This window comes from Eublepharis macularius, chromosome 15 (assembly GCF_028583425.1).
Source record: "Eublepharis macularius isolate TG4126 chromosome 15, MPM_Emac_v1.0, whole genome shotgun sequence".
Lineage (NCBI taxonomy): Eukaryota > Metazoa > Chordata > Lepidosauria > Squamata > Eublepharidae > Eublepharis > Eublepharis macularius.
The window spans coordinates 17,728,174-17,745,098 of record NC_072804.1 but is presented as its reverse complement, the minus strand read 5'-3'; the positions used below and the strand labels follow the sequence as shown (position 1 = coordinate 17,745,098).

Below are 16,925 nucleotides of genomic sequence, written 5' to 3'. Positions count from 1 at the left end.
ATAAAAACCATTCCTGTTGAACATCTGCCTGGGTCTTTCAAAGAGGTCTCTGAGGGAACAATCCTGGTATACATTAGAGAAGAGATCCCAGCTGCCCCTTCTTTCTGTATCTCCTTGTGTGCTAATTCCCCTAACTCACAAGGAGACCCCCTTGTGAATATTAAAACTGCCTTCCACACAGAATGGTTGGCATTCAGGCCACGAAGAGGAAATAAGAATGAGTTCAGAAGGCGTTCATCTTGAAAGGCCAGCACAGAGATCCAACGCTAACAATTCCTGGAACTCATCAGGAGACCTGTTCTCGCTAGTCACCACCACCATGTGGGTGCTATCTTGGTATAAATTATAAATCTGATTCACACATACACCAAGATGATTTTCCATCACTGATGAAAGCTCCCGCACCACTCCAGTGATGCTTTATGTGCTTATCTGCAACATTTATAGCTGCACTTTCAATAGAATTTCCCCCCATGAAAATGAAAGATACCATGCAACCCAAATCAATGAGCCAATGAGAAGAAACAGCTTCATATAATAATTGCCGCTGCAACAATAAAGAAAAATCAAGGGCACAATTTGGCAGGAAGTATTTGGGATATTTGTTAGTTAATGCAGGAAAGTTTCACAGTCAGGAAAGCATGGAATCACATCTGGTGAAATGTTGTTCAAGCTACTAAACTGCAACAGATAAAACTCACTTTTATTGAAGCTGATTCACATTCACTTGTCTATTGGAAGTAGCAGAAGAAAACAAACCTCATCTAAATAACAGCATTTCCTGCTTCTAGTAGCCAGCTAATCGAGCTGCACGTGTGTAGGATTATGACAGCATGGGAGTGCCTCTGGAATGCCTGCTCAGGAGAGCTCTGCAAAACCGTCTTGCCTTATGCAAGACCATGAGGAGAGAGAGAACAAAGGCACAGACAGAGGAGACAGAGAGAAACTTCTAGGCAGACAACAAGAAGCATCATACATCGACACAGTCTGGTTCTAGTGCAAAGGGGGAAATAGCTCTCCCCACTGTCCCAGCATTCCAACAGGAAGGTCTCCAGGACAGGCCCCAACAAAATGTACACAAGTTGCTTCAATGGAAATTGTGTAGGAAACTGTCCTGCTGGATTTTGCTACAATTAGTTCAAAAAAGACCTTAGTAAACAAAACAAAAGGAATGAGCTTGAGGCAGCCGGCAGCCGGCAAGGAGATTCAGTCCCTGTGTCTTTAGTAGGCACAGAACCTAGCTTCCCCAGGGATATCTCTTTGAAGAATTGGTGACATTACAAAAAAGGCCGTGCTCTATTTCCAAGCAGATCTCCTGCTGAGGGGAGGGAATGAGGTTGTTTTGTATGAGTGATCTCTCTCTGTTGAGATACACAGGGTTGAAACCACATTGGACTTTGGATCCAGCCATTTGCTTTGGACCCATAAGATTCTTGACAAGTTAATGTAGACATGTCAGAATAAGCGTAATGCATTTAATATTCCTGGCCCCAAGAAAGAGCCAGATCGTGGAGTTTCATATCTCTTTTCTTGCACAGATCAGTACTACTGAGGATTTTAATGGAGTCCTTTACTGGATCGATACATCATTGGTCTCGAACTATGGTGCATCCCCCCAATTGTGTGGATTTTACATATGACTGCGCAGTTATTTTCAAGAACCACAATAGAAATACCTAAGTGTGTCTTTTTATGTATACAAATACTTGCTCATTGTTGCAGAGACACACTAAAATTTTAGACTTTTTCCAGGGTATGTGGATTTGCTGTTGCTAAAAATAATTCTGACACAAAAATATTCCATAAGAAGATGACTGTCCATGAGTACTTTGCATGGCTGTTGGGTTCTATCTACAGAACAAAAAAAGATTTCTCAACATAAGTGCAAGAGGAAACCTTGAACAGTTGCTCTGATGTTATATACTGGTTACCGTCAATGTTGTGTAGTGGATAGAATATTGGACTAGGATCTGAAAGACCTGTGTTCTAATCCCCATACTGCCAGGAAACTTACTGGTTGGACTTGGGCCTGTTAATCTCTGCTAGGCAACCTACCTCACAGGGCTGTTGTGAGAATAAAATGGGGAAGTGAAGCTTGGAGGAGCCACAGGTGCCCTTCTTCTGGCCAGCAGCTGGCTTGGAATTGCTGGAAGGAGGACAACAGCACTGGCAAAAAGAGGATGGCAAAGCCACCTCCTGAGTTGAGGGTAGGAGAGGAGGGTGCCGGGCAAGCAGGTGGCGGGATCTGGCCAGAAAGACATGCTGTGTGATGTGGGTGGCTGGTCATAGCCACTGTGATGGGAGGCAAGGGAGAACCTGGGGGCCAAAGGAAAGAGGGGATAGGGCCAGGAACCAGGGGTGGGTCTGGGTGCTAGGGAGACATTTAAATGCCACAGTGAGGCAGAGCCTGGGGTGGACAAAAGAGAAGTGGGAGGAGAAACTTGCATCTGGTAGAAGGGGGTGAAGATAATTGCCCTCAGCTGCAGGAAAGGGAGCACAGCTTGTAAGCAGGGTCCTAATAAAGAACTTTTGGCTGTTCTCTCTATGAGCAGGACCACAAGTGATGCCTGACACTAGGTTGGACACTTGTCAGCTTCCCTCAAGTTTTGATGGGAAATGTAGGCGTCCTGGTCTCGCAGCTTCGCTCTCTGACTGCTGTCCAATGGACTTTTCAACTGTCACTTGTCCAACATTCCGCCAAGCTGCCTACATTTCCCATCAAAACTTGAGGGAAGCTGGCAAGTGTCCAACCTGTGTCAGGCGTCACTTGTGGTCCCGCTCTATGTTGAACAAGTTCTTGGAAGGCAGAGGGCAGCAAGGGGTCCTGACCCCCCCCCCAGTCTGTTACATGCCCCTACCCTACACGTGGCTCAGGCCTCTGCACTGATGCCCACAGGAAGGAAGAACTCCGTAACCACCCTGAGTTTCTTGGAGAAAAGGCAACATCAAAGGAGATAGCTAAAGAGAGTAATCCAAGCAGGTCTTCTCAGAACCCTATTCAAGTCTTAATTCTAGGGAAGTGCTCTCAGACTTGCGCTATAAATTTCTAAAACATAACTCTCTCGCCTCTGCTACAAATTACTAAGGGCAGAAAAACACGTTTCAAAGTCCTTGTGGCTTCCACAAGGACTTAGATCACACCTTGCTGGGATTTTTGTGCTTCCCAGGTGTGAATGGGCTGGATTCAGATTAAGGTCATGGTTAGGGACGCGAGTCCCCCGCCGGTGTGGGGGATCCCCCACTCCACCCCCGTTTACCTAGCCGGTGGGGGGAACATGCCTCCTGGGGCGCACCCCTGGACAGCATGACGTGCTCCCAGGCAGTGTGGTGTGCTTCCGGGTGGCATGGCACACTCTTGCGTGCCACAGCAGCCCTATTGGAAGTCGTCATACTTGCCCTCATGATATTAAGGCTTATGAATATGGCAATATCATAAGTCCTTCTGCTCATGTGTTCAAAACACAGACAAGCTGTCTGGCTAGGCAGGAGATGGGAAAGTACTGGAATGTGAGAAGAGAAGTAAGACTAACTTAGCCCCACACCCCGGATTTTGTGCATAACCATAGAACAATGGAGGTCTCCAGAAGTACTTGAATGAATCCATTCACACACTTTGCCAATTCTACCCTTTACCCACTCTCCTATTATAGCTTCGCCCATCCAGCCATCGTGGGTCATCAAAGAGTCTTTTTACACCTATAGCTCCTTTCAGGGAGCCCTAATCAAACCTTCCTAGTTCATTGTCCCACCTTGAAGACAGTCCACTACCCTTATTGTCTCACCCTGGAGACAGTTTCCCCATCCTTTGTCCCACCCTGGGAAGAACCATTAAGGCATTGTTTCAGGGCAGAGACTCTCAGTCCTGCCTCAGGGCCTGTTACACAGTATATCTGACTGTCCTGCCATATACTCGGTGTGTGTGTTCTGGACCCTCCACACACCCTCAGATGGCATGTCTGAGCCCTTCTCCCTCTTGCCATGAAGTACTGCTAATCGAAGCTGCTCTCCCTTGGACACCTTCAATCTTCTGGACTTGGTAACTATAAAGACAACTCTGCAAGTCTCTCCAACTTTCCTCCCTGTTTTTTTCTAGTTAGCTCTGTGTGTGCGCTGTGTGTTTTGTGTGCAATTGAGCTGTAGTATTTTAAATAAAGACCCCTTTTTGATTGAATATCTGCCTGCTTATTGAAAGGGTTCTCTAGAGGAATGGAGCCTCGTAGACTTTGGTGCACAAGATCTCATAGTTACCGGCCTCTCGCATAACTGTCTTCCTTGCTTACTAATTCCCCCACAAATTCTCTTATTCGCATGGAGGCCAATTCCAGTAACACTATTCAGATTTAGGCTGAATCGGGCCCAAATCGGATCCTGCAACAGGGATCGAATTGGGCTGCTGTGTAGCACAGGAGCTCTGCTGTGCTCTGCAGCGGCCCAGTTTGGGCCCAATTTGGCCTGAATCAGGCCACTGAGTAGCACGAGAGAGCTGCTATGCTCCCTAGCAGCCTGATTCGCCCCCAAATCGGGCTGAATCAGGCCTGAATCGGTCCGATTGCCGCACAGATTGTGGCAACTGTGACGTCATCATGCAAGTGGGGAGCATAAGTGCGCTGTGCATGTGAGAAAGAGAAAACATCAAGGGAGGAGCTGGGCCCCACATCTCCTGCCGGGGGGCCAGGGAGACCTGGCAACCCTAGTCATGGTGCACACAGGGAAGGAGAGAGAAGAGAAGGGTGGAAAGGGAGGGGAGGGAAGGGAAAGGAAGGGAAGAACCTTCACCCCTCCCCTCGTAATTCTTCTGAACTGAAAAGGCTCCAGGAATTGCTGTTTGCTTGGTTAGGAAATTTATATGCAGGCATTTTTTCATCTCTGAAAATGAGCCCTTAGTGTGTCAGATTTGCCACCAAGTAGTTTGGAACTCAGAAGCTCTTTTGATCTCAGGGCTAGGTTCTGGCAACAAAAGGAGTTTTTATTAATCACATTAATGCATGAAAAGTGGCATCACTGCCTTCCTCTTGAACTAAACTGGAATGTTTTTGTCCGTGTTCCAGTGAGTGCCACATCAGGAAAAGAGATGCTAACTCGGCCTGCTCCTGTTGTGCTAGCATTCTACTCCTTGCAAAGTGTTTATTTTTATTCATGCAAACATTAAAAATGTAAACCCCTCCCACCAATCTGCAGTCTTGATTGCCAGTTTAGTTTGTTCTACCACTGCTAGACTCTCTCCTCACCTTATTACAGTGCTGTGTGGACCAAGTGCGGGATGGTGACCTTGCACACACAACTGACACATTAACAAGCAGAGAATGCAATAAGATTTAACCTTCACGCTGGTTTTTGTCTTACCAGGCTTTCTTGCTCCTCCCTGCCGACCCCTTCTTCGTGTGCTATGAATACATATTAGCATTGATTTGCCTTGCCATCTCCTTATTAGAGCCTTTGAGAAATTACATAGCAAATGTATAATTATCACCTTTGCCATGCTACTTCAGCGGGTTTATTATTGGCATAGAGAAATAACGTGTCATTTATAAATATTTGCATTCTGACGGTATCTGCCTGCTATACAATCCTGACAAGTTAATATATTGAACTACAACAAAATAATTAGAACTTGTAGCGGAAGTCAGAGGAACTCTGAAAATGCAAAATAAAACAGAATGGCCATGTGTTCGTTTTTTCAAGTCAACATTTGTATTCTGGACAGGGGGAAATCCTTGGTCAAACAGGGGTGCCTCTTACCAAACATTTTCACTTGATTGGGACCACCAAGTGAGCTGTGTCCCTTGGGCCTGTGGTTTAAGGGACCTTGACTTCATATTTTTCAACTATCAGATCATACCTTGTCTTACTGGCTATGATGTTAACCCAAAAAATAATGTAAGCAGACTCTTTGCACCTGACTTTGGCTACAGCTGCTCCATTTGTGGGGAAAGTTGTCCTTTGTGATGTGCCAAAAACAGGAGAAAATGAACATTTATTATTGTGTGAATATTATTATAACAGTTTTGGCAAGATAATTGAACAAGGGCAAATATGTGGCATGCAGCTAGTTAGAGTTGCGCACAAACTGAAATATAAAGCAAAGTTCGTGATGAACCAGGCTGGTTCATGGTTCGCGAACCGGCAGTTCATCAGAGCCCATTTCTGATGAACTGCCATGAACTTTAGGGCGGTTTGTTTGGTTCATTTTTCAGTTCGTCACTGCAGACAGCTTGGCGCCGATCAATCAGTTTCCTAGGCAATGAGGGATGGGCTTCTGCTGACCCGGAAGTGACCTTCTGCTGACCCGGAAGTGGTGATTTGCTGGTCAGGAAGTGATGTTTCCATGAACCAAATGAACCGGTTCATGAACCAGGTTCATGAAAGTTCGTGGTTCGTGAAATGTGACAAACCACGAACCGCATGGTTTGGGGTTTTTTTTGGTTCATGCCCATCTCTACCGCTAGTCTTTCTCATAGTTTTTTTAAAAAAAAAATATTTGTAAATCCTACAAAGTGCAAAATTTTAAACAATTCAGTGTATATTGGCTAACACTGAATTTGTTTCTGTAAAGCCTGTTGTAGTTTCTCAAAGTATGGAGTACTGTCTACAAAGGATTACATACCCGCCCCCCTTTCTACTTCAGGTCTTACTAGGGTTGGCAACTCTGGGTTGGGAAATTTGTGGACATTTGTGGATTGAGCCTGGTAATTGTGGGGTCTAGGAAGGACATGGACATCAGCAGTGTATAATGTTGTAGAGACCACCCTCAAAACCAGCTACTTCCTCCAGGAGAACTGAGCTCTGTAGTCTGGAGATCAGTTGTAATTTCAGAAGACCTCCAGGCCCCCCTAGAGGCATGCAGCCCTAAATGTTACAGCCAAAGTGTAGTCTCATGAATCTTCTCCATCATGTATCTCTCTTTCTGACATATACACTGCTTCCTTGGATGATTGATTGGTGGATTTAAAGCTTTTTGGGGACCTGCCTTTCTTAAGGTAGTCTCAACAAATCTTACAAAGTACCTTGAAGCCTTCCTTCTGTCTCAGGAGTCCTCCTTTAATGGAAAAAGGATTTCCTGTGAAAGAAAAAGCCACTTAAGTTGGAGGATGGTTCCTTAGGCTGGAGGAAGGCTGAGCAGAGTGGCAGGATGCAGAAGCCCTCCCTGGAGCCCATTCCATAGTGTGTAGGGTTGTCAGCTTGGGAGTCCAAGGGATGGGGACATGGAAGCACCATCGGCAATAGTGTGATGTAAAACCATAGAGTTTCTGGCAATTCCTAGAGAGGACCGATGTCACTTATAGCCTTTCCTGAGAAGTGATGTCAATCTATCGACCCATCAGTGATTTCTTTGGTTTATTTTTCTCCAAATAGAAGCTTGCTGGCAGGAGGTCACTCACCATAACGGGAGGCTTGTTTTTTTGATATAATTTTCCCTCTTGAACTTTTTTTTTCTTCACAGGTAACAGGCACAAGAACATTGTAACCTGCCCACCCTTGTGAAAGCAGCTGTGCTTCAGGTTGCCAAGTGCCTGGAGAAAAAAATCCCCTTTTCTGTAATAGAGGGTTACCAATCTCCACACCATGAAAAGCTTCAGCCACACATCATCATCATCTTAAATCTTATATTTTCCACTTACGTGGGATTGGAGCTGATTAAGCCTCTATTAAGCCCCTGAAGCTGTATTTCTATAAAAAGAACCTTACTTTGAATTACAAGTGGGTCTGAACATGAGAAGTGTCTCCACTGAGCCCCCCTACCTGTGAGAGGAAATCTGACTTTCAAGGTTGTTGCCTTAACCATCTGGGGTGGTTTAAAGAATTTGTCTCTTTTCCACAGTTCAAATTCTCAATCTGTTCTTCATCTTGACCTTCTCTAATGACATTTTTCAGGTCCAAAATGAAAGAGCAAGTCTGAAAAAGAAATGCGGATGAGCCGTCAGCTGATACTCAACATGGAATGAACATGGGGGTGTCAGCAAAAATGAAGGGATACAAACCCCTGACCTTGCTTGACCTTCCCTTTCAGCTGAGTCAGCAGTAGCACAGTCCCTTTATTTGAACAACCACTGGTGGTGATTTGAGCATGAGGAGAACAAATGGGCCAAGTAGATGATTCAATGAAATGTGTGGTTGAAACAGAAATAATCTAGTCATCTGTTACTTATATAAGTATACGTTGTTGTGTATACACACACACAAATGAAATGCCCAACCAGTTGTGGGAGTGTGGATGGAAATCTGAACACATAAGTGGTTGTAAGTGAAACAAGGGGAGAAGGGCACTGCCATTTTTCTTCCCAGCTGACCTTTTCACTCCACCTTTCCTTCCCCCGCCCCTATTTGCCCCTTGGGAGTTTTGTCAGTGCAGGCTGCCTCGTGCACTAAGCTCTCCCATCCTTCAGGCTCCTGCTTTCATCTTTCACTCTTCTTCAGTTGCAACCTTGTGAGATGTTTAGAGTCCCAAAGTACCTAACTGCTTAGAATACAAAAAGGATCTGGGATGAGCTTTCACAGTGCTTCTGCATTCTGTAACTGGGAAGGGAGGCACACAACTGCTAGGGCTCGCTTCTTCATGAGAAGGGGCTGTGGCTCAGTGGAAGAGCTTCTGCTCAGCATGCAGAAGGTCCCAGGTTCAATCCCCGGCATCTCCAGTTCAAAGGACCAGGCAGGAGGTGATGTGAAAGAGGCCCTGGAGAGCCACCGCCAGTCTGAGTATACAGCACTGACCTTGATGGACCAATGGTCTCGTTTAGTATAATGCAGCTTCATGTGCATTCCCGCGTGTTTTTTAATTTTTATTTTTTCTTCATTTAGGTCCCCAGTGGGGACCTAAAGCAGCTTCCAGCATTCTCCTCTCCTCCATTTTTCCCTTATAACAACCCTTTGAGGTAAGTTAGGCTGAGCGTATGTGACTGGTCCAAGATCACCCAGCAAGCTACCATGGCAGAGCCGGGAATCGAACTTGAGTTACTCAGATCTTAGTCTGTCACTCTAGCCAGTACACCACAATGGTAGACACTGGTGTGTGTGTGTGTCTGCCCAAATGGGCCAGTTGTTGTCTGTCTTTACATGCCTACATTCCTTTTTAATTCTTTCCTTTTAGGCTCGTTGAACCTGACAGCATGACGTATTCATTTCTAAACAGGCAAATAGGTCTGAACTGACACTCAGGATTGGTCAAGTGTCTTCTGATGTCACAAATGCACATATGCCTCCCTCCAGTATAGCAAAGCTGATTTCCTGTTCCTGTGAAGAGGAAGAGGGCTTCTGTTCAAGGGCAAGGTTGTAAATTCTTCAAACATCATCTATTATTTCTCCATCTTCAGCCTCCATCTCCATCTGATGGTGCCTCTTTTGCCCATGGGAGCAAGCAAAGTGATGCCAGAGGAGAAGGCAACAGAAAGATTGTCTCAAAGATGTATTTAGTATTGTTGTTGATGCCCCAGTCAATAATAAACTTATGTTCCTAGTATGCTTCTGGATGCTACCCTCTTCAAAATGCGATGAACCTAATGCCCAAAGGAGTGAGGCACCTGAGCCAGTTTGGTGTAGTGTGGTTAAGAGCGGCAGGACTCTAATCTGGAGAACCGGGTTTGATTCCCCACTCCTCCGCTTGAAGCCAGCTGGGTGACCTTGGGTCAGTCACACAACTTCTAGGAGCTCTCTCAGCCCCACCCACCTCACAGGATGTTTGTTGTTGTGGGGATAATAACAACATACTTTGTAAACCGCTCTGAGTGGGCATTGTTGTCCTGAAGGGCAGTATATAAATTGAATGTTGTTGTTGTTGTTACTACTACAACTTACTGTGGCTGAATCTAAAGAAATGTGGTGGGATATAAATATTTTAAATTTAATCTGGCAGAGAGCGTTTAGTAAATTAAAAGATTTTTTCCAAGCAGGGGCTTGGTCCTTCACCTTCTTTAGGCCTTCCTTTGTCCTTAAAAAACGCAGACCTTGTCTAGAATGTTGTGATACCACAGCGGTGAAGATCATATGCATTGTGTTTATTAACAGAAGGCAGATTTGCAAGCCATCTATTTTCTGAGATGTACAGCTTAATGTGCATCGATCTCGTAAACATCAGCATATAATTTATTGTGGGTCCCACCCTGGTTTATTGCTCAATAACCTGCACCAGTGATTTTGTTCTAATAAAGTTGCCGCCTGCTCTTTCTCAGGTCCCGCAGCTGGATTTTTCACCCTTCGCCACCTGACCACTCACTGTGTCACTACTAATGTTCGTCATTATGGACCACGGTTCCCTTGCCTTTGAAGCTGTCCCTGCATGCAGAATATTGATCCATCAATCCGGTATCTTCTAACTCGTTCAGGCAGTCGCTTGTTTTTGCTGTTCCTGCTGTCTGTGGCTGTTTGCAAAAATTCTTCTCAGATTGTTAAAAAAATATAAGCTACCGCTGTTAGCTATCAGTGGACATCTTGTAGTATATAAAAATGCCCGAGTAGTTGGATTCCCAGAGCTGTGATTAAAATTTGGCATCAGACAAATCAGATTCTGCACTAAACGAAGCTGAATTTTGTGACCTTGTGTGCCTTAGGCAAACTCACAACAATTTGTATTATTTCTTCTGTTTGCATTATCAGTTGGTTACTATTTAGCATAATTATTCTGGTTCTGCTACTCTTGGGGAAGGGTGAAGTGCTTTGAAAGGCATTGAAGATCACCCCTGCAAACAACTGGGAATATTATTTAGCCCTATCTAGACTGCATAGACCTTCTGACACCATGCTTAGCCACAATGCCATACCCAGGGCTTTTTTTCTGGGAAAAGAGGTGGTGGAACTCAGTGGGTTGCTCTCGGAGAAAATGGTCACATGGCTGGTGGCCCCGCCCCCTGATCTCCAGACAGAGGGGAGTTTAGATTGCCCTCCGCGCTGCTGAGTGGTGTGGAGGGCAATCTCAACTCCCCTCTGTCTGGAGATCAGGGGGCGGGGCCACCAGCCATGTGACCATTTTCAAGAGGTTCCAGAACTCCATTCCACCACGTTCCTGCTGAAAAAAAGCCCTGGCTATACCAATATGCTGTTCATTTTGGTCTTGCGTGCCAGCTGAAAATTCAAATGCTTTTGTATACGACAAATCCACTAGATGTCACCATCTATGGAGTTTAGAGTACTAACACAGTTCTGCAAGAAGAATCATTGTCACGTCAGTGCATAGCATGGAGTGCTGAACCCTGATTTGCAGAAGAACTTACTCTAAAAGAGACATTGATTTCAGTTGATTACACGAGGGATGAATTTGGTAAATCAACCATGAGCAGTAAGAAATGTGTCTCTATGGGGAATAACGCTCAGCTGAAAAAACGTGATTGCTTAATTTGTAAAGATGTAGAAAGATAATGGATGGCAGGAATACAGTATATATGAAATACTATATGCCTTTTCTAACATTGATTAAACAGCTCACTTTTTAAAAATTGGCTTGAGCCAGAATGTGGCCTGAATGTCAACTCGTTGGATCTTCCAGAGATCGATGTTATGACTTAGCTGATTTACCAGCTTTGATCTGATGAATGGCTAGAGAATAATAATGAGTTTTCAGACAGAAGAAGAACAGAAAAAACGACACCAGGAAATATAGCATGATAGAGAAAGATAGATGTGCGTTCTGAAATCAAGCTGATAATATTTATGAAAATTACTGTTTTGGGTTGCAGAGTAAGATTTGGGTCCAATAGCACATTAAAGACAAACTAGTTTCTAAGGATGAGCTTTTGAGAATCAAATCTCACTTCATCAGATACAAGGAATGGAAAAAGGAAGGCGTCTTTATAATCCCGCTACTGCAGACCAACATGGCTACCCACCTGAAACTGATCTGGGCTGTTACCATGATTTTTCAGAATGGTAACACGAAACTAGGATTCTTGGTCATTATGAAAAACACTGCCCAAAAACATCTGTGTTGTTTTTCATGTTTATGTCCTTAGCAGCAGAACTCTAATTTTTCTTTGATTCTCTTAAGTTTCCTAGGCAGTGGCATTTCTCCCTTCCAGTCAGATCTTTGCAAGGGATTGGAAGCTAAATTCTCCTAGCCAATCACCTTTGGAGATAAGCCCCAGAGAAAGAATTTCTGTAGAGGGGTCTGTGCCAAAGAGTGAGTGTTCAGTTCAGACTACTCCATACGGAGCTCCAAATTTATGCAAACCACTTTCCACCGGATGTTCTTCAGCATCAGGAAAATATCTGGAGGGGAAGCAAGAGTCCCCCTCTCTAAACATGCACCCCCTTGTCAGCAAAATCAGCTTCAATGGCGTTTTAACAATGTTCTTGGAATGGATTCTAATCAAACAGATGAACCCAGAGACAACTCATAAACAAACATATCATGTAGTTTAGCCCTTAGACTTCCCCTTATCCCAGCCCCCTGCTGCCTCCTCTACTTCCATATACAACACAAATTCCTTAAATAGCTGTAGTACTAATTATTAATTAAGAAGTAGTACTAATTATTAATTAAGGCACCCCTACACTCGATGGCCAGCATGAAATTATATGTCTCATAACAATATCACATGTAATCACACACATGCACTTGCTTTATTTTTTAGAATGGATAGATATGGATAGATAGAATGGGAGGGATGTTTTCTTCCGTACTTTGTGAAAGGAAGCAATAGAACACAACAGGGAAGGATGGCAAATGCAGAGTTTTCAGTGGAAAGGTTTTTTTTTTTTTAAATTGTCAGTCAGGCACTGTAAGATTATATTAAAAATAATGCAGATTATATTAAAAATAATGCAGACAGAAATTGTTTTTCTAATTCTGCTGACTGGCGCCATTTCCCCCCTAGGAATCAGTGGAGACAAGTGTGTCTGTGCTAAAAATTCATCTGCTTTCAGGGTCTGTAAAATCAAATCCCTTGGCCCATTCTTAGGGCAAACTTAGGGGGGGGGTCTTTAGATTAGAAGGAGGTCTGTATTGTGGGCAAACTTGGTGCCATTATCTTTAAAAACAGCATTCAGACTCTAAAATTGGTTCTCAATTTAAAATAACGGCCCCAAAATTCCAGAATTGATTAAAACACACAAATCCCAAACAGATAATATCCTACCTCCCAAACCAGCAATTATGGTAAAGGTTTCCCCCCTGAATGCTGTATCCCAAATTATAACACTTTTTGCTCAGAGCAAACCCCTAGAAAAATATGCTGAGTAGAACTGAAATAGATAGATAATGAAAATATTTCAAGCAAATGTGTAACAAATGAAATCATTATCTTTGTAAGAAAGATGAGGAATTCCTCTTCAAAGATGGCAGATACTGCTTGCATGTACTTTCCAAGAATGGACATACTTAGCCAATCGGTTGGTAGCACAAGTGACCCAAAGTTGACCCAAAGGTTTTAATCTGATTATCCCTAATAACAGTATTTTATGTTTCTGGGTAGTTGAGTGATATAGACAGGGGTCATTTCATAGAAAAAGAGCTGCAGAAACTCATTAGAACAACTCATTAGCACAACTCATTTGCCTATGCCATGCCCCCTTGCCATCACCAGAAGTGTGTCATTAGCATAACTGATTTGAATATGCCACACCCCCTGACATCACCTATCCTAGCTGTTTTGGACCCAATCCTGGCCATTCAGGGCCAAAATTGGGCCCAAAATGCAGGGCCGGATCGACGGGGGCAGGGGGGATAGTCTACCCCCAGTGTCGCCAAAGATGGGGCGCCGGGCGCAGTTGCCAGCCCCAGGAGCGCGCTGCCAGCCCCGGGAGCACGCCTGGGGAAAGGCGAACGGCGCGGGAGGCCTCCCAGCCACCCGCGCTGCCTTTTGCCTTTCCCCAGGACAAGGGGTGAGTGGCAAGCCAGCTGCCTCTTGTCTTGCAGGGCAGGTGAACGGCACGGGCAGCCTCCAAGCCACTCGCGCTGCCGCCAGCTCTGCAGCGCGCTGGGACAGCCGGTTTGCTGTGGGGGCGGCGGGGCACCCCAGCGTGATGATGTGACGGGATTGATGTCATCACGCAGCGCCAGGAGCATGCGCACGCTATGTGCATGCGCGTAGAGCCTGACTACAGTTGCCCTGGGCGCTGGCAACTGTAGATCCAGCCCTGCCAAAATGGCAAAAAGGGGCTGAAAATGGCTGAAAAGGGGCCCAAAATGGTCAGAATTGGGCCACTGCTGAGCAGGAGAGTGATCCACCACCCATCAGAGGCCCAATCACCCATCAGAGGCCCAGGACCAGTCCTGGCTGTTTTGGGCCCCTTTTTGGCTAAAAATCAGGTGGGCAGGGCCACCTGACGTGACCTTTTTGGAGAACTACTGGAACTGTGTTCCTGCGCGTTCCCCCTCAAAATGAGCCTGGGATATAGATATCACAGAAAATCACCTAATTGCAAATACAAATCCTGACAACTACCACCTTCATTGTTATTTGGAGACGGGTCTAGAAAATGGAGGTAATTTCTGCCAGTTTCTTAGAATCACTTCCTTCTTCATGGCCTGACGTTGAGGTAGAAGTCATAGGTCCATCAGAGGAACCCAAAAGCTGACTTCTCACTTGATATATACATTACTATCTACTGGAGGGGGTGCATAAGACGATTGCCCAGGGACCCGAAGTACCTAAATGCACCACTGCACAGAATGTAGAAAGATCTTCAATAGGTTTCCACGGTTCCTCCGCATTCCATACTCTTCTTCTTATAATACCTCAAGCCAAATGTTTCCATCCTCATTCTTATTCATCAGTACTTCAGTTGTTGCAAATTCCAGATTATATTTTTAAAGGTCAAAATGTGCATGATCCCTGAAGTATTCTGGCTTGGAGAGAATTAACAGCCCCAGAGACACCAATGTATTTGTGCCTATTGCACTGACTTAATTGAGATCTGTAAACACCTTGTCTTTTTTGCCAGTGAAATGACAGATAGCCACATTGGTCCACCAGAAAGAATTTAAAAAGCAACAGTAGTGTAATACTAAGAACAAAAAAATTGCTAACAACAACAAAAACCTCACATAGTCATGAGAAAGCTTTCAAGTTAGATCAGAACTCTTTTTCAGATGGGATAATAAGCTAAAAAAAATGGCAAGGAAGAGCAGATCAGATGTTTGTTCAGTGGTGGAGAGTGCTGTCAAGTCATATCTCACTTACGACGACCCCTGGTGGGGCTTTCATGGCAAGAGACTGACAGTGCAATCCTATGGAGAGTTCACCATTGCCTGCCTCTGAAACCCTGGTCTTTGTTGGAGGTCTCCTATCCAATTACTAACAATTACTAACAATGGTTGACCCTGCTGATGAGATTGCTGTTAGCCTGGCCTATGCAGGTCAGGGTACAAGTTTGTTTAGGTACCCCCACCCCAAATCTATTGGGGGAAAATAGACAGCTGGTGCACTCTTTTTAAGAATATAAAAGCCAGGAGTTTGGACTATGTGTTCCAGTTAGTGCAGAAGAGAATGACTGGGACCAGGGCTTTCTTTCTGGGAAAAGAGGTGGTGGAACTCAGTGGGTTGCCCTCGGAGAAAATGGTCACATGGCTGGTGGCCCCGCCCCCTGATCTCCAGCCAGAGGGGAGTTTAAATTGCCCTCCACGCCACCAGGCAATCTAAACTCTCCTCTGTCTGGAGATCAGGGGGCGGGGCCACCAGCCATGTGACCATTTTCAAGAGGTTCCGGTACTCCATTCCACCACGTTCCAGCTGAAAAAAAGCCCTGACAGGGACTATGGCAATGGGACTTTTAGCAATTCGTTTTGTGCAATGGAGAGATCCGTCCCACCAGACAGGTAAAACCAGAACTTGGTGTGACAGGTGTTGATAGGAAAAAATCCTGAAATGGAAGAGGCAACGAATACCACCTGGAGAAAGATCTCACTTGAAAACGTTAAGAAAGGAAAGAGTTTGGTAACATCGTTAAATTGTATGGGGAAGTATACGGAAGAGAAATTCAACAAATGGCATGGTAATAATAATCTATACTAGATGTAACAATCCAGAAGTTACAGCAATCTCCTTTAAAGAGATGCTGCGATGGAGGAAGAATATGGACAGCCACAGCTGGAAGGGCGTGCACATAATATATATGTATATGCATATATATAATACCAAGACCCAGGGCTTTTTTTCAGCTGGAACATGGTGGAACGGAGTTCTGGACCCTCTTGAAAATGGTCACATGGCTGGTGGCCACACCCCCCTGATCTCCAGATAGAGGGGAGTTTAGATTGCCCTCCATGCTGCTCCAGTGGCACAGAGGGCAATCTAAACTCCCCTCTGTCTGGAAATCAGGGGACGGGGCTACCAGGCATGTGACAATTTTTGCCGAGGGCGATTTAAACTTTTAAAAACTCCCTCCTTGTTCCAGCTGACCCAAAGTGACGTCATTGGCCCTGGGAGCATGGTTGCACTTTGCGTGCGCACATGTAGTACCAGGGGCACCACCTCCCGCCAAAAGTTGCCCTCTGTGCTGGCAACCCACTGAGTTCCACCACCTCTTTTCCCAGAATAAAAGCCCTGCCAAGACCTGGTACATTACTCTAGCCAGGGCTTTGAAATAGTTAATGTGTCTTTTTATTTGCTCAGCATTATACGATCTTTGTACAATATACGAGGGAATTGTCAACAGCATGGCACATCATGATATGCAATATCTGAGGATCTAAAGTGTTTCAGAAGCGGGTGCATGAATGCAAGTTGTTCAGAAGAACATCTACAGAGAACTGAAGCCTCCCGCAGCAGTCATTTTAACTTTATTCACAGTAAGAATTGCATGGTGTTGTTCAGTAAAAAAATGCACAAGTTGTTAAATGAAATGTGTTTGTTCCGCACTTCAGTGTGCTACGGCATAATTTGCTAAAGCTTGCAGCTGCGAAAATTACAAGACGAGGAGGCACCATATTTTGTGCGAACACCCGGAGTGCTACACAAAGCACCATTTTGACCCGTGTTTTGAAACATCTCATCGGCTCT

The 16,925-nt window shown here is 44.9% G+C and overlaps 1 non-coding gene across 1 annotated transcript; it reads left to right on the top strand.

Annotated features, from left to right (window-relative positions):
• The first annotated feature begins 8,561 nt into the window (after positions 1-8,561).
• Positions 8,562-8,633, top strand: TRNAA-AGC (transfer RNA alanine (anticodon AGC)). The gene has a single exon. It is a non-coding gene; the product is annotated as a tRNA-Ala (tRNA).
• Positions 8,634-16,925: the final 8,292 nt, after the last annotated feature.